We start from the raw sequence: 7,129 nt of genomic DNA on the forward strand, positions 1-7,129 counted from the left end.
AATGCTGCAGCTGCCCCAGAAACTTGCTCCTGAATGAGACTAGGCGCCGTGCAGTACCGGCCCCACTAGTACCCGCCCCACCAGTAGCCATCCCATCAGTGGCCGCCCCAAAAGTAGCCATTCACAGCAGCACCCTGGACTTAAAGTAGCACAAAAGCAGATGGCAGGTGGCTTTCAATTAAGTATTCCTGCGTTTGCCTTCTTGGCGAGGCGGAGGAACGAACCTTCAGACAACCACAGACTAAGGTATTATCAGCAAGAAGGCGATATTAGTATTCGTAAGAGTGACCATCCAACATTCCTTATCAACTGTTATCAAGCCTCACAACCCAGGGAGGAGAGTAGGGAGCTGCACCAAAGAGGAAATCAGATTAATACTAAGCTTATCTTTTATTATCCCCACTACCACCACCATCACCACCACAGCTGAGACAGAACATGGAACGGTACCTTCACTTCACTTCACTGGTTCCTCTCTTCACCTCAGCACTATAATTTCAATACGTTATCTACGACATGATGAATATTCTAGTTCTTTCTCTTCCGTTTTCTCTGTCTCCAGATCCTTTCCTTTTCCTTCATCTCGATCTGTATTCTGTGATCACTTAAGCTTCCCTGCGATGCTAAGATCACTCTACGGGGCTTAAACAGATGCTTTCATGAAAAAAAGCATCAAATTTAAGTGGATATGTCATGATTCTGAGTTATTATCTATATTTTTGTGTGATAGGAAGTTTAGTTGTGATACCTTGTGATTTACTGTTATTTATGGAGTATTTATACAAATTAATAGAAAACAATTGGTGATAATTCTAATATATCATAGTTACCGTCTCAATATTCATTTTCTATCAAAAGGAATACCACACAGAGAATGTTAACAGCGGTAACAGTGTTTATGACAATTTAAAGGCTTCTTATAGAATAACCATTCAGCAGCAGCACAAACTGATATACTTAAGAAGTATTCATGTTCCTATATTAATCACAGTTGATGTAGAATTGCCTCCTTATATTCCTCAATCAAAAACACGAACATTTTCTCATCGTCGTCTGAAGGTGATGGTGATAATGACGATGATGATGTGGATGTTGATAATGAACAGTAAAATGGTTGCTTCATGCTAAACTTTTAAACTTCATTGCACTTCAGGGTTTTAATCGTTATTATTCTTCAGTTATATGTGTGTGCTTCCTTAGTGATTCAATATCCTTGTATCTTGTATGAACGCCACGGATTTCTAGCTCATTTTACTCCTTAAACGAACTAGCAACTCATTATAGATATCACATAAGATATCTTAGTATTGGGTATAGCTATAAAACATACCTTTCACGTCTAAATATCTGTTAAGTATCTGTTAAGTATTCTCAGAATCGCCACAACCAAAAATAGATAAGTTGCCTATGAAAATAAAAGAAAACGTACTAAAATTTAATAATAGAAAACAAAAATTAGGACTAACTCATACAAAAAAAAAAAAAAACCTACAAGTGATAATCTTTTCAATATTATGACTAGCAAAAAGGTAAAATATTTAATGTAGCAGCGTAATTCTTCTTCCCTCGCCAGCAGTGCACCTCCTCCCCGCGGCGCTACTGATGTGTGTCGCCACTTCACCGGGAGGGAGCAAAACAGTGCCCCTTCAGACAGACACCTTTTTATTTAAACTATTATTAAACTAACCTCTCTCTCTCTCTCTCTCTCTCTCTCTCTCTCTCTCTCTCTCTCTCTCTCTCTCTCTCTCTCTCTCTCATGATGACGCTTTTATACTTTTAATAGTTTTCTCTGTATAAGTTCTGAGGTTTTATAGACGAAATAAACTTCACATTATGTTTTGTAGAGAGAGAAAGGGAATTTATTGACAATTTATTATTTTCTTTGCCGAGAGGAAAGAATTTATTGAGAGTTACTTATTTCAGTCACAATTATTGGATTCCTGTTATTCTGCAATGTTTCCTATTAAATACAATTAATAATATTTTACTAACTACAGTCCTTTCCCTAAAAAAATGCATCTAAATTAACTAACTACATAAATAAATAGATAAACAAATGAATAAATGTTTAATCTAATAATTTCTCTATTTCCTTTCTCCTTCTCCTGTATTTCCTTTTTTTCCCTTCCCTTCCATCATTTCTATCCCTGTCTTCCTCCTCTTCCTCCTCCTCTTCTCTCGTCCCTCTCACCTCCACGTTTGTTAATTATTCATAAATGCACGACAATGTAAATGCCTCTTTAAACTGCGGGGGAAGAAGAAGAGGAGGAGGAGGAGGAGGAGGAGGAGGAGGAGGAGGAGGAGGAGGAGGAGGAGGAGGAGGAGGAGGAGGAGGAGGAGGAGGAGGAGAACTGCGTGGGGGGCGCGGACATAAAGAAGAAAAGGAAGAGGAAAAAATGAAATAAAAACTTTGTCGGTTAGCATCTTTTATCTTCTTCTTCTTCTTCTTTTTTATCCCTTTCCGCTTTTTTTTTTTTTATCTTCAACCTCTTAATCTTTGTCATCTCTTCCTCCTCTTCCTGTAAATTATCATGTTTCTCTTGTTTCTGCTACTTTAATCTGTCTCCTTCTCTTCCTCTCTTCCTCCTCTCACATACACCCTCACTCCTCCCCGTCTCCTTCCCTCCCTCTCTCCTTTACTTTCTTTCTCTCCCTCCCCTCCCTTCACGCTCTCCTTTGATAAACACACCCTCCTTTTATACCCTCTCTCTCTCTCTCTCTCTCTCTCTCTCTCTCTCTCTCTCTCTCTCTCTCTCTCTCTCTCTCTCTCTCTCTCTCTCATATCACCTGACAAAAATAGTACAGCTTCTCATAATCACGACTTATACTTAGGCAGACAGACAGACGTGCTCTCCCCCTATCAAACGAGTACTGTCTGGCACTGTCTCAGCTCCCCTACCCCCCTACTCCCTCCCTCTAGCCGCGTGGCACTATCTACGTGTATAACTGTCACCTCTGCTCGTATATCCATTGCCTCGCTTCTTTGTCAGCACTGTAATTATCTTGTTTTTTTGTTTTTTTTTTGTTTTCTTGTTTGTTCGTTTTGGTTGTTTTGTTCGTCTTTCTGTGATTTCGTCTTGTTTGTTGTTGTTTTTTTTTTCTCTCTCTCTTTCTTTTTTGTCTTTCTCTTTGTTTTTCTTCTTTTTCTTCTTATCATCATTATCGTCTTAGTGATCTTCTTCGTCTTCCTCCTTTCCTTCGTTTTGGTGCTTTGGTTCATCTTTCTGTATTTCCTCCTCAATGTTCCTTTCTCCTCCTCCTCCTCTTCCTCCTTCCTGTCTAGTTCTCATCCTCCTTTCTCTTCTTCCTTTTTCGTCATCAACGTCATCTTCCTCATTCTCATTCTACGAGTATATTACATTCTTCTCATCGTCATTTCCTTCACCCTTTCCCTCGTACCAGTTTGCCTCCTCCTCCTCCTCCTCCTCCTCCTGTCCACTTCCTCTCAGCGGCACTGGTCAATGCTTCCCTCCTGACTCGCCAGCAGCAATTTCCTGGCGTGAACAGGAACAACGTGGCACTCCCTGTTGCCCCACTCGTGTCCGGCACCCGCGGCACCCACCCCCGCGCTGCCCCGACCTTTGTCATTCTAATGTCAAAGGCTACTGTACTTACACTGCCACCCCGCGTCTCTCTCACCTGTGGACTCCTGTGAATGTCTCCGTTTTCTTTGCCAGCCTCTGAAATGGGTGGCCAAATAGGAGCGATGTAACAAAACTATATGTGAATTCTTTGGTGATTTAAAATTATATTCCGTTCAGTTCAAGCATTCCTCGGACCTGTGAATTTCCAGTGAATGTCTCCGTTTTCTTTGCCAACCTCTGAAATGGATGACTAAATAGGAGCGATGTAACAAAGCTATACTCGTATGTGAATTCTTTGGTGATTTAAAGGTTGTATTTCTTAAGTGTGTTACTATTCTGACAGGTAAACGCCCCTTCAAAGTTTCCGTTTTCTTCGCCAGCCTCCAAAATGGGCGACTAAAAAAGAATGATGAAAAAAAAAAAATAAAATAAAATAAGCATACATTAATTCTTAGGCGATTTAAAAGTTACATTCCCTTCACGCATTACTCTTACCGGCAAACTCCTCTTGAAAGTCTCCGTTTTCTTTCCTCCAAAATGGGCGACTAAAAAAATATTAAAAAAATACATATACACAAATTCTTAAGACGATTTAAAAGTTACATTCCTTCCACGCTTTACTCCTACATTTAAAATCCCCGTAAAGGTGTCTGTTTTCTTTCCCACCCTCTGAAATGGGCGACTAAAAAAAATTATGAAAGAAAAAATAGGCTCTCATTCTCAGACACACACACACACACACACACACACACACACACACACACACACACACACACACACACACACACACACACACACACACACACACACAAAAGTAGTCCTAGATGTGATTTAAAAATGACCTGGATTAAAAATATTCGTAGTAATAAATCTTTCTGTTATATACACAATACCCTTGGTTCCCTCTTCTCCCTCCATGCCCTAAGCTAACCTGCCCTACCTTACCCTAACCTAACCTCCCCTCCTGCCCTTCCCTCCCCTAACCCAACCTAACCTACCCTCCTCCATACCCTAACCTCCCCTCCACTCCCCTAGCCTCCCTCCCCTGACCCCTTAAGCAGGCCAGGTAATCAGATAAGGTGACAGGTAGAGTAATCAAGGGCAGGTGTGCGTGGCTACCTGTCTAGCATAAGGAGGAAGGAGTAAGAGGAGAAGGGGAGGAAAGAAATGGGTGGCTGGGGGAGGCAATATGCTACCGCGGAGGGAAGGGAGAAAAGGGAGGGAGGTGAGGGGAGGAAAGGGAGAGGAGAGGGAGAGGGAGCCTATAAAAGTGGTAAGTAACATAAGAATCTTGAGAGGAACCGGAAATATTAAGAGGCTGTTAAGTTCTAAGAATATATATGAGAGAGAGAGAGAGAGAGAGAGAGAGAGAGAGAGAGAGAGAGAGAGAGAGAGAGAGAGAGAGAGAGAGAGAGAGAGAGAGAGAGAGAGAGAGAGAGAGAGAGAGAGAGAGAGAGAGAGAGAGAGAGAGAGAGAGAGAGAGTGTGTGTGTGTCTGTGTTAAGTGTGCTGAAGTGCAAGTCCTCTTCAAGTCTTGGTAAAAAGTGTGTTAATTGAGGGAGCGTTGCCAGTGGAGTACAGTGCTCTCTCTCTCTCTCTCTCTCTCTCTCTCTCTCTCTCTCTCTCTCTCTCTCTCTCTCTCTCTCTCTCTCTCTCTCTCTGAGGTGGTGTTATCTTAGTGACGATCTGCCCTCCTACCCTTTCTTCCTCCTCCATTCTTCCCTCCCGCTGCTGCCGCCCTCCCCTCCCTTCCCTTCCTCTACCTCTCTCCCCTCCTGTGCTCATTCTCCCTCACCTCCACTCCCGTACCGTGCCCCCTGCCAGCACCCCCTGCTCCCCTGCCGTCCCTCTTCCCTATTCTGTAATTGTGTGGATGCCCCGCCGACAGAGTAAGGGGGAGGGGGTGAGAAAGAGAAGAGAAGTAAGGAGAATGGGAAGAAAAGAAGGGGCAGCAGTCACGTGACACGCCCTTCCCTATTCGCTCTATACACAGCTCCTTAATTGTAGTCAGGGGCTGGGAAGGGAAATTTTAGCGTGGTTTTATTCGTTGTGGCCTTTAACGAGTAGGCTGACGCGGAGTTTCGAGAGCACAGTCACGTTTTGGGCTAGACATACTTAACCCACACAGCACGCCCGGCCTAGTGGTGGTAGTAGTAGTAGTAGTAGTGGTGGTGATGGTGGTGGTGGTGAGAGACGCTATTCAGACGTTCCTCTCAGAAAAAAAATTGTAAAAAGTTTGTAATCTCACAATATTTGCCTTGTATTACGGGTGTGTTGCTTACCTGAGGGAGTAACAACATGTGAGTGTCAAAGGTTCTGTTCATTTCACAGGATCGGTGCGTGGATTATAAAATTTCGCTTTAGCCATATTCAACTTTGCCCATAATTTACAAACTGATAAAAAGAAAAAGAAAAAAAAGTTCATTAATTCATATCAACTTCCTACATCAATCTTTTTTTTTTTTTTAAGTTTTAGAATTCTTCAGTTTTGAAAGAATATTAATTATTTTTTTACAGGTCTGATCCTTATCTACCAAAATACTTAATAATAGTTATTTTATGAACATCTTAAAAAAAAAAAAAGAGAAATAACTAATAAATCTATCTATGAAAAGAAAAAAAAAATCACACATCGGATTCTACATAGAGTATAAACAACAACAACAACAACGACAACAACAATGACAACCACCACCACCACCACCACCACCACCACCACCAAACAGCATCAAGAACAAAAACCTTCCCTGCTGCCCATCAGTCTCCCCTCTGCAGCGCACCCATCAAAGTGAGGAGGTCACGTGACACCCTGGGGGCCCATTAGCGCATCGTCCGGGGTCACGTGACTGCCTGGGGCCTCTATGATTGGTTCCTGTAAACTACTCCCCCGTTCCTTCCTCCTCTTCCCCTCCATCACCCTTTCCCTCCTCTCCGCTGTCGGTACAGTTATAATAATTGGTTTAATCTCGTCCAATCAGCGGCTTGGGATCGACACGTTTATTATGGCTTTATATTTGCTGACGAGGAAAGTTAGATTGAGTTTATCTATCGTGTGTCAGTCTGTCTGTCTGGCGCCACTTTGGAACCACTGCGGTATCAGATGGCACAAATAACATATGACAGATAAGACAATGCCAAATAAGTAACTTGCATGCATATACAGAATGTTAAATAAGATGAGTAAATGAGTATATCTGTATTTATATGGTATTTTGTGAAAACCCCGAGATCAGATAACACATAAACAGTAATGACAAATAAGACCAAGGCAAGCAATTTATTTATATGCAGTACGTACAGGAACTTAAATCTGACTTAATCTGCAGTAAGTTTTTTTTTTTTTTGGTGTTAATTTGGAAACAGAAAATACAAAACAACACAAGCAATACTGAAAAAAAGACCATGAAACAACGAAAAAAAAAGAAAAACAAGGTAACATACGTAAACAACAACAACAACAACAACAACAACAACAACAACAACAACAACAACAGTGATAACAACAGATAAGATAAAAAAAATAAAAAAAGCAAACAATATACATAA

Source organism: Scylla paramamosain, chromosome 13, assembly GCF_035594125.1.
Source record: "Scylla paramamosain isolate STU-SP2022 chromosome 13, ASM3559412v1, whole genome shotgun sequence".
NCBI classification, from domain to species: Eukaryota; Metazoa; Arthropoda; class Malacostraca; order Decapoda; family Portunidae; genus Scylla; species Scylla paramamosain.